The following is an 11,376-nucleotide window of genomic DNA, read 5'->3' as shown; positions in this document are numbered from 1 at the left end:
GGGTAATTGCGAGAATGATAGGAGTTAATACTAAAATGCAATTAGTAAAACACCTGGCACATGGTGAATACTCATTTATCGGCTGTAACTATTTTGTCTAGAGTATAAATACTTATGGACTAGAAAGGGAGGCAATTACCAAATGATGCACAGATGTCGAACATACAGAAGCTAAGAATCCTCTCTCCCTCCATACATATGTTCTGTAGTGAAACTAGCCCAGGGATGCTCACACCTAGGTTTATTTCCTTTATCCAAGGACAGAGTAGAGGAGTCTGGAGAACCAAGTGCCTCAGAAGCGATAATCACTTTCACCTTTCAACCTTAGTATAAGGAGAAATGCTACCAGAACCTCCCTACAGCCCTTAGAGTTCAGGGACTCAATGGTTATATGAGGCAAGAGTCTCATAATGGAGAACTCTGTGGTCCATAGAGCCTCTTCTATGTCAGGACACAAGAAGGTTGACAGTGAACAGAGAATTGTGAGGGAAAGACCATGATTCATTGAAATTTTCTCTTATACTCATCTGCCTTCTTCTTCTGATATGTCTTGCATTTGCTGGTATGTTCTTGCCTTCTACCCACTAGGGGACTAAGGAAGAGAAGGAAGAGGAGAAAAAGAAGAAGAAAAAGGTGGAAAAGAAAAAAGAGGAGGAGAACATAAACTAATATTTATTGAGTGCTTATGTCCTAAGCATTTATACATATTAACCTCAATTAATTAGCACAGCAGTCCAATGGGATTGTTCTATTATTATTCACAGCAAACTAGACCCAGAAAAGTGAAACAATTTACCTGAAGTCACACAGCTGGGATTCTATCACATCCGAACCACCATACTTCTTGTCTTCCATGTAAACTTAAGCTTTCCGAAGACCCTGAGTATGATGAGCCAATCGGTCTTGCCTTCTTCATGAGGTGTTCCATATTCCAAAATTATCTCTCCTCCTCCCCACCCAGACCCCTGTCTAAATAGATATTCTTTTAAAATGGCTAGATTCAGCTAGGTAATAATATATGCAATATAGGTGCATGTATGTATATGTGTCTGTGTTTGTTTTGAGTATATTGGCATTAATATGAAGAAGAGTTATAATTCTCTCCCAGCAGTATGCATCACAACACACCTATGTACGTGCACGCATACACACCCTAACACATTATCCTCCCAGAAACAGGAAATCCTTGACTTTTCAAAAAATTAATTTGAATTATTCCTGAACAAAACAAAGGAATATAATTTTTTCTTGACAACCCCTCACTTTATTTACTTATTATTTATCAGATGTAACTATCTTAGCTAGAGTATAATTGCTTATCTTCACTATCTTCAGACAACTAATACCATAAGATCAGAACTGTCTTCCACTATCAAATATACATATCAGTCATTTACAACTTTGTGTGAAATGAAGTTTATGTGCTACTTCTCTTTGGGGTTGCTTTATAAACCTCAACTTTACTATAGAATACAAAGTTACTCCCTCCCCATTAAAAGAATCCAAAACATCTCTAAAACATGCACAACTGTTTTTTCCTATAAGGACCAAAAGGACGGACTTATATGAGAGTAAAGATTCAAATTTAGAATGAAAGAGAATGAGAATAGGTCAAAATTCAAGAGAATGATAATTTTTACACTAAACATTTTGTTTGACCCTAAAAATCTCTCTATATTATTTTTTCCACTACTAGAAATATATTTGTGTTATAAGAGCATTTCAGATGCCTCTGAAGCTGAGCCAGAAAAAAAATAACAAAAGGAAAATTGAAATAAGTATTAAGAAGGATTATGTGAAAACATAATAAGCTTCACAAAAGTCATTGTAATGTAATCAATGTGCAACCTCCATTTTGCAATGTGAGGGCATACTTTCTCTTAAGTCAACCAACTACACATCAAGATACCTTTGTTTTGTGTGCACTGCCTACCTGGCAATGACTAGACTTACTTTCAGAATTGGTTTCTCATTCTAAATTTAATTTGACTCATATAGTGCATTATTTACATGATTCATCATTTTTCATTTCTACTGAAACAGCTTGAGTCACTATTTTGATTTAAATTTTACAAAAGAAATGCTGTCTGCAGACACCTTGCAACGTGAGTCATTGATGTTTTTATAGCTAGAGTTTCTTAAATAAAAATGCAATCTGTAGATGCCCAACAACTTGAGTCAGAGATGTATTTATAGCCCCATTTTCTTATAAAGACAAAAGGAGATTTTAGGGGTTTTCCCTTAGCATTACACAAATATTTTAAAGCATGCACTATGAAAGAGATTATGCTAGACTGTGAAATACAGGGCTGAATAAGGCATAATCTCTAACTTCTAGGAGTTTGATGTCTCGTTGAGGAAATAAAAGTTCATTAATTTTATTGAACATTTATTATGTTAAGGCAATTAATGTTAAATGAAAAACTATGGTCCCCTGAGAAGCATTGAAGTGAGTGTGTGTGTGTGTGCATGTGTGTGTGCACATGTGTGTGCGCGCATGTGTGTGTAAACTAAATTTACAGTACAATTTAGTCAGTAAATATTAGAACGAAGTCGTGTTCAAGGGGATCTGGGAGTGCAATGAAGATGGGTGGAAAGAGGGCCAGTTCACCTGGAAGGTTGCCTAAGCTAAATCTTAAAGGATGAGTGGGAGTTAGAACTTTACCAGATAAAGTAATTCAGAATTAACCAGGTTGAAAAAATGGATAAAGGCAATCCAGAAAGTAGAAACAGCATGGATATGAGAATTGAATGAAATAGCCAGATAGCTGATAGATTCTGATAAACGCCACTGAAAAAGTATCACCAAGGACTACACCAGTTCAAAAAAGGGAAAAATTACTTCCAACTAGAAGGATCTGAAAAAGGTTTCCTTGAAATGTGATATTTGAGGGTGAGTGAGTCCACAGAAGCACAAACTAAGAGTGCGAAGGCAGCAATAGAAAGAGAATTCCAGGAAGAAAAAATACAGTTAATTTCAGTTTCAGGTTCTGCAAATTACAACTACACCCTAGCAAGGCAAAAGACTCCAGCTTTATAGTAATAATAATAAAAATCAATAAAAATATTGATAAAATATTCTACATGCCAATTTGTGCAATTGGTTATGTATACATTTACTCTATCAGCAAGGGTGTGTTAGCAATTACCTCCGGTGCCCTGTAGCACGATTCCTCAGACCACCTCTGATTTTAGCCAAATAGCTGTGAACAGCTCCATATAAATTCAGACTCAACTCACAATGAGCATTATCTTACTTCTTGCCTAGGAACCTTTACTGACTATGCTGGGCAGCCCACAAGTGCCCTAAAGCCCCTGGGGTCAACCGTCAAAGAAGACAGGGTCATGTATAGGGTGACCTAGAAATTCAAAGAATGTGGGAAGAAATCACTTGGAGGGTTGCCTAAACCGAACCTGTAAGGCTCTCAAGAGGTTTCAGGGGAATCTAGGCCCCCATTGATCCAGCAGCAACTTCACTAATACATTCATATTGGATTTCCCTCATTCCTGTATCACTTTCCCCACTCTCTTACTCTTGAAGTCACTTCCCAAATAAACTTTGTACAGAAGTCTTTGTTTTAGGCTCTGCTTTCTGAGAAATCAAACCAAGACAAAATGATTCATATTTTAATTATAATGTGTGTAAGTCTTAAGGTCTAGAGAAATGCTGGTGATCTAAATATATCTCACTTTAAACTGTAGGGTTAACCAAACAATTTACAACAAGTCAAGTGGAAAATGATTAAGCTAAATAAACACCAATTTTAATTTTTAACAAGCAATATTAATGGGAAATGAAATGTAAAACCAATTTCAAAATCATACTATGATAGCTAACAATATGTACTTCTGAAAAATTTTAGTTGCCTGGGAGCTTTGCAATTGCCAAGACAATGTATCAACCAGATGTGTTAAAAGAAGGAGAAATTCAAATCCTTAATGAACTTTATTAATGCACTGGTGCTTGTGAATACCAAATTTTGGAAGTACTAAGGCATTTAATAGCACACTAGTAGGTAAGGCTTAGTCCTATGTAAAGTTAAGGACTATGGAATTGTGCATTACTCACTGACTAAAGGACAGACAGATTTTTGGATTAGCTCTCAATCCACAGACTGAGAGAGTAAAAATTCTTTTCATTACACAAAGCTATCTGTTGTGATGGAAATTTGTCCCAGTGTCATTTGAGCTGTTATTAGTTTGCACATACCAAAAAAAATGTGTAAGAAGCATTAATTGAATTGCTTGTTTTAAGGGGGAAAAGCATTTTAGAAAGATAAAGATTCTTCTGAGGAGATCTTAGGAACCAGTTTTTGTTTATTTGAAACTATCAGTAACCAAAAATAATCTCTGAGGCAAAGGGGATTCCCCAGAAGACTGCTGAACAAAGCAAAAGCTTTGTCAAGGAAACCATAAGTCATGTTTGCATGTGGAAATGATCCATGGAGTTTTCTCTTTAATAGGATTGGTTTCAACCATTCAATGAGTGCTTCACATGAAACAAACATCTTGCTAGGTACAATAAATAAACAAAACAGACATGTCTCTATTTTTACTGAGAATACATTTCTAATGGGGACACAGACAGTAAACAAACAAATATAAACACACACAGCTGGAAATTATGACAGTTGCTAGGAAGGAGAAGTATAAGGAAAAAGAATAAGGGCAGATACCAAATTTAGATTAGGGTCAGAAAAGAACTCTCCAAGGAAGCAACATTTATGCTTAATCCTAAAGAATGTGTAAGAAGGACTTAGCTAGATGAAGAGAATAATACTCATGCTCTAATTTCACAAGGCAAAAAAAAAAAAAAAGAGCTCAATTGGTTCATGAAAAATTTTTTTTAATATTAATGTGTAGGAACATAATAAGCAAATCCAAGTGTGGTTCAGGATGAAGTTGGAGAGGTGGGTTGAGAATAGAAATATAACTCCTTGGAGGCCATATTAAAATGTTTGAACTTTACAGTAAATGCAGTAAGAATTGTAGAAACCATCTTTTCTAAACTTAAGCCAAACATGAAAAATAGATATCAATAGCTTCCCTGGCAAAGAGCTAATTGTGTCATTCCTTCTTGAATCACAACCATCAGGAAATTTAATACTAAAATAGCCAGTCTTGATGCTGGATATCATAACTAGTAGGAAACTGCCTACACAGATTTAACTTTCTGTGATTTACTTTGACTTAATAGAATAGGGTTGTAAGACAGATCCAGGGCAAGCCAGCACATCTGAATTGCAAGTTAGAACCAGAACTGTGAGATGTGCTTATTTCTTGGACTCAAACAGGGATGGATCAGAGTGGCATTGTCAGAGTTCTGGGAAGCAGTAAACACTTCCATCCAGAAGACAACTACGACAAGGGCCGTGTCCAAGGTATGGGGTTGGTGAAGGGAATAGAGAGCGAAGGATCTTAATAATTATTTAATATCAACCAGATACTAGGCATTATGCGAATTGTCTCAAGTTTTCAAGTAATCTAACAACTCACCTTATGAACTGAGTACACTCACTTCCATGTGTCAGATGAGGAAAAGGAGAGTCAGAGAGATTATTAGGTCATTGACTCTGAGGACACAGCTAGGAAGGAATACTTCACCACCAGAGGTAAAGAGGTAAAAAATTTCCTTTCACCTAGATTTTTGTCTTGTCTTTTTATTCCCCTCAAAACATCTACCTAAAGCAGACTATTAATATTGTTCATTAGTTGATGAACTGACCAGATTGTGGCCATTTGGTAGTCTTTTTTTTAAAAAAAGAGAAAAAGGTCATTGGTGTCAGTAAACAATGAGCTCACTAAATACCACTTGTGAAATAATTAGAACAAGGGAATTTTTTTGATAACTGTGTAAAGTAGGAGTGGGAATCTGGCAGCGACAGCTGGCAAAGGCCTGTTTATCACCGAAGACCATAGCAATTTTGTCTTCAGTCTGAAAGGAAAGTCCTGGACGAAAGTGTGAAAGTGTCAGTTTGAAAAGTAGGTTCCCCCACCACTACTACATCCTGAAGTTTCTTTCGGTTTGCCTTTGACAAACACCGCCAATAAAGTACCACTAGGTGTCCTCAAAGTAAAAATAATTATATGTGGGATAGAAACCTAAAAGCAACAAATGAACAGGACAAACAAACAGAGATTCATGGACATGGACTATAGACTAGTGGTTACCAGAAGGTAAGGGGTAGGCGACAGGGGAGGTAGACAGGGTAAAAGGGGTCAAATATATGGTGACAGAAAGAAATCTAACTATGGGAGGTGAACACACAGTGTAAATATACATATGCCTTACTGTTAAAATGTACAGCTAAAACTTGGATTTCATTAACCAATGTCACCATAAAAAAAATTAAAAATAATAATAATAACAGGAGAAAAAGTACTTTGGCACTTCTAAGAACCCACTTGACTTTTTCATCTTCGTTCTTCCAGTCCTGGGCTCTAAGGGATAGAGAGACATTTAGTAGTTAAACAGGAAACCTTGACTTCTGTAAATGAAATGGAATACTATTAAAAAAAAAAAAAAAGAGAGAGAGGGCATATATAAGATGCTCATTTTCATTTTAAATTCAAATTTGTATTACTCTGCTTCAGGAAGGCAGGCCAAAGAGACTTCGAATGGGCACCAGAAACACTGTTCTCACCCAGACTTACCTGCAGTCTGAAGAGCGCTTATGGAGTAGAAACACCTGATGCCCAGCTTATCATGGCTCCAAGCTATGTGGAAATTTCAAGCGTACAGAAACTCTGCTCTGGCAGATTTTTAACGACTAAATGTCTTAAAATTTAAATTAGGTGAATTGCAGCAATTGCCTTTTCCTGAAATATCACCTGCAACAGCTTTTGTTTTCTTTAGTTACAGCTGGGCAAATAGGAAAGCACAATTTAGCAAAGTGTGTTCCCAGTTAGTCTTTGAAATAAACACAGACTCCTCTTCTCACCATTGGTGTTTGCAGGCTCAGGGGCGCTCCAACTCCCCCGACCCCCGTCACCCGTTCCTCACCTCCTTCCTACTCTCTTCTCCTTTCCAGTTCTCTTTCTATCTCTACCTCTTCTGTCTCTCCTGTTACATTTTCTCCCTCTTTCAATCATTTTTACATGAAAAGTCGATTTCCTGATTATAACCTTTTATACATTCAACTTAAATGTACTTCCTCTGCTTTTACAGAATCAGGAAAAACGGAAGAAAAGAAACAGAGAAAAGGAAGATTAGAAAACAGGTGTCCCTATCTGCACCTGTCCAAAATTTAAGAAAGAAAATTAGGCCCCCAAGGGGTGAAGGTGGTGATAAAGTTCATAGAGGGCTGCTTTCCTTCATTTTCCCTGCCAAATGCTGGACTTCTATATCATGTTTTAGGAATTTCTAATCTTACCACAGCCAGATGACTCACACCCACTGACTGACTCTTAGGCTTCTACAAAACACCTGGAAAGATAAATCTAGCTGAGAAAGCAATCTCTCACTCCAGGTTAGCCTTTCAAGGTGGGTAGGGGAATTTTCAGCATTTATTTCCATTTTGCTCACAGGCCTTAATCTTGATTCTTGTCATTGTTGTGTCTGCCAGTCAAAAACAATTTCCTGGCATGGACTGGGGCTTGCTTCTGCCTGGTGAGGAAAGCTGAAACGAGAAAAAAAAAAAATGACTTTATGTGGGGCCAGAAAGAACTGAGATGCCTCTGAGAGTTCACTCTGTCTGCTTGCTGAAGGTGGTTCTCTGGCTCCTCACACCATACCTCCCTCCCTTTATGCACCTGCTTGCTCATCACAGGTTGCCTTTCAGGGACTAGTCTTCTCTATTTCCCTCAAGGCTGTCTGTAATGGTCTTTGTAAGTAAAGTCTCTGTGAATCAAGCTATGAGAGAAAAAGAAAGTGAGATCTACAGAGTCAGATTCAAAACTGAAATGCTAACCAAACCCATAGAAACAATCATACCAGCATGCCTCTTCTTTTTGTATGAAAATCAGAAGGGAAGTGGAATCAAGAAACTACATTTCTGAAAGTCTATACAGGAGTCCTGAATTTAGAAACCCTGGATATAGAAATAAACCACACATACCAATGAACAGCTACCTGTTCAACTTTTCTTTCTAAGATAACAGCTAATATTAACCACACATGTAAATATCCTTGGCTCTGTACATCAGAGTTTTGGTCTAGGTCTCCCTGATAAAGCCTAAGAATAATTGAACAAAAGCCACTCTGTAAAGAGCCAGTTAACAGACCACTTTTTAAAGTTCTTGAAGCCTGTAGGCCTTAAAATAAAATGAATTAACACAAGTAATAATAATCTTTTAATTTAGATTCTAATGCTATATTGAAAATAAAATAAAGAAGTGTGATTAGCCACTATCTACATTTAAAAAAAAAAAAATGTAGATTTTCTGCACTCAGGCGGCTCAGTCACAGAATGCTTGGTCATTCTTAATGAGTCAGAGCCCTACCTGCCCTATAAAAAGGAAGAACCCAATGGACATTTCTTCACTGGTACCTGCAGAGACCAACTCGGGAAATGCCTAGGACAAGGAAGGATCGACCTAGTCTTCTTGCAGATACAGAGGCTCTAGGGTAGAAACACATCTACCCTAGCTGAGCTCTTTAAAGAGTCCGCTTGCTGGCAGATTGGTTAGGCTACTTGTTTTTCTTCAGCTTTATTGAGGTATAATTGGCAAATTAAAATCGTATATTTATTTATTTATTTTTGAAACTTATACATATTTATTAAATAAATTAATAAACTATTGGATTTAGCTTTTAAAAACAATAATTCAATCATGTTGGTTGACTTTTTAAAATTTTTTAATTAAGTTTATTGGGGTAACATTGGTTAATACAATTATATAAGTTTCAGGTGTACATTATCACTTGACATCTGTATATTCTATTGTGTTTACCACCCAAAGTCCAGTTTCCTCCAGCTACCATATATTTGATCCCCGTTACCCACTTCGCCCTCCCCTAAACCTTATATTTGACCCCCTTTACCACATCTACCTCCCCCCCTCCTCCCCCACCCCACTAGTAACCACTAATCTACAGTCCTCTGGTAACCACTAGCCTATAGTCCATGTCCATGAGTCTCTGTCCTGCTCATTTGTTGCTTATAGGTTTATATCCCACATGTAAGTGATATCATGTGATTTTCAACTTTTTCTGTCTGGCTTATTTCACTTAGCTTGATTATCTCCATGTTGGTCCATTTATGTTGTTGCGAATGGCAGTATTTCATCTCTTCTTATGGCTGAGTAATATTACATTGTATATATGTACCACAGCGTCTTTAGCCAATCATCTATTGTAGGACACTTTGGTTGCTTTTTGGGGGTAAATACCCAGCAGAGGGATTGCTGGATCATATGGTAGATCAATTCTTAGTTTTTTGAGGAACCTCCATACTGTTTTCCATAGTGGTTGTACCAATTTGCAGTCCCACCAGCAGTGTATGAGGGTTCCTATTTCTTCATATCCTCTCCAACATTTGTCATTACTTGTCCTGTTGATTATAGCTATTCTAACAGGTGTGAGATGGTATCTCATTGTGGTTTTGATGTGCATTTCCCTAATAGCTAGCGATGTCAAGCATCTTTTTATATATTCGTAGGCCATTTATACGTTCTCTAGGGAGAAGCGTCTGTTCAGATCCTCTGCTCATTTTTTGATTGGATCATTTGTTTTTTGTTGTTATTAAGTTGTATGAGTTCTTTGTATGTTTTGGATATTAGGCCCTTATCGGAGGTGTTGCTTGCAAATATATTTTCCCATTGAGATGGTTGTCTCTTTACCTTGTTGACAATTTCTTCTGCCAAGCAGAAGCTTTTTAGTTTGATGTAGTCCCATTCATTTATTTTAGCTTTTACTTACCTTGCTTTTGAGATCAAATTCATAAAATCCTCTTTAAGTCCAAGGTCCTTGAGTTTAGTTCCTATGTTTTCTTCCATGCATTTTATTGTTTTGGGTCTTCTATTCAGGTCCTTAATCCATTCTGAGTGAATTTTGATGTGTGGTGATAGACAACAGTCTAGTTTTATTCTTTTGCAAGTGGCTTTCCGGTTTTCCTAGCACCATTTATTGAAAAGACTTTCCTTTATCCACTGTATGTTTTTGGCTCTTTTGTCAAAAATTATTTGTCCATATAAATATGGGATGACTTCTGGACTCTCGTTTCTGTTCCACTGGTCCGTGTGTCTGTTTTGCTGCCAATACCATGCCATTTTGATTACTGTCACTTTGTAGTACAATTTGAAGTCAGGCAGAGTGATGCCTCCAGCCTCATTTTTTTTTTTCTCAGGATGGCTTTGGCAATTCGGGGTCTTTTGTGCTTCCATACAAATCTGATGATTTTTTGTTCTATTTCTTTAAAAAAAAGCTGATGGGATTTTGATGGGGATTGCATTACATCTGTATAATTAGGTAAATGGTCATTTTAACTATGTTGATTCTTCCAATCCAAGAACACGGAATATCTTTCCATATCTTTGTATCTTCTTCAATTTCTTTTAATAGGGTCTTATAGTTTTCATTATATAGGTCCTTCGCTTGTTTCATTAAATTTATTCCTAGGTATTTTATTCCTTTTGTTGCAATTGCAAAAGGAATTATTTTTTCCACTTCTTTTTCTGACACTTCATTATTAGAGTATAGGAACGCTATTTTTGAATGTTGATTTTTTTATCCAGAGACTTTACTGTATTTGCTTATTGTTTCTAGTAGTGTTTTTTTGTAGTCTTTGAGGTTTTCTATATAGAGAATCATGTCATGCACAAATAGTGACAGTTTGACTTCTTTGTTTCCTTTTGGATACCTTTTATACCTTTCTCTTGCCTGATTGCACTCACTAGGACCTCCAATGTTATACTGAATAACAGTGACGATAGTGGACAGCCTTGCCTTGTTCCTGATCTTAGAGGGAAGGATTTTAGTTTTTCACCATTAAGTATAATGTTGGCTGAGGGTTTGTCATAGATGACCTTTATTATGTTAAGGTACTTTCCTTCTATACCAATTTCGATAAGTGTTTTGATCATAAATGGATGCCGTATCTTGTCAAAGACTTTTTCTGCATCTATTGATATGATCATATAATTCTTATTTTTTAATTATGTGGTGTATCACATTAATTGATTCGTGTATGTCGAACCATCCCTGTGCCTCTGGGATGAAGCCCACTTGACCATGGCGTATAATCTTTTTATTCTGTTACTGTATTCGGTTCACTAGTATCTTATTTAGGATTTTTGCATCTGTGTTCATGAGAAATATTGGTCTGTAGTTTTCTTTTTTGTGTTATCTTTACCAGGTTTTGGTATCAGAGTATTATTGACCTCATAAAATGTGTTGAGAAGTATTGTCTCTTCTTTGATTTTTTTGGAAGACTTTGA

General features: G+C 36.6%; 1 long non-coding RNA gene across 1 annotated transcript in view; it reads right to left on the bottom strand.

The window, feature by feature from the left end:
- Positions 1–7,428: 7,428 nt before the first annotated feature.
- Positions 7,429–11,376, bottom strand: part of LOC111745377 — a 56,574-nt gene continuing 52,626 nt past the window's right edge. The window contains exon 4 of the long non-coding RNA XR_002782625.1: positions 7,429–7,619. This is a non-coding gene — a long non-coding RNA (uncharacterized LOC111745377). The remainder of the gene's footprint in view (positions 7,620–11,376) is intronic.

This window comes from Pteropus vampyrus, unplaced genomic scaffold (genome assembly GCF_000151845.1).
Source record: "Pteropus vampyrus isolate Shadow unplaced genomic scaffold, Pvam_2.0 Scaffold153, whole genome shotgun sequence".
NCBI lineage: Eukaryota > Metazoa > Chordata > Mammalia > Chiroptera > Pteropodidae > Pteropus > Pteropus vampyrus.
Note: the sequence above shows the minus strand (reverse complement) of the source record. Positions and strands in the feature narration are given on the sequence as shown.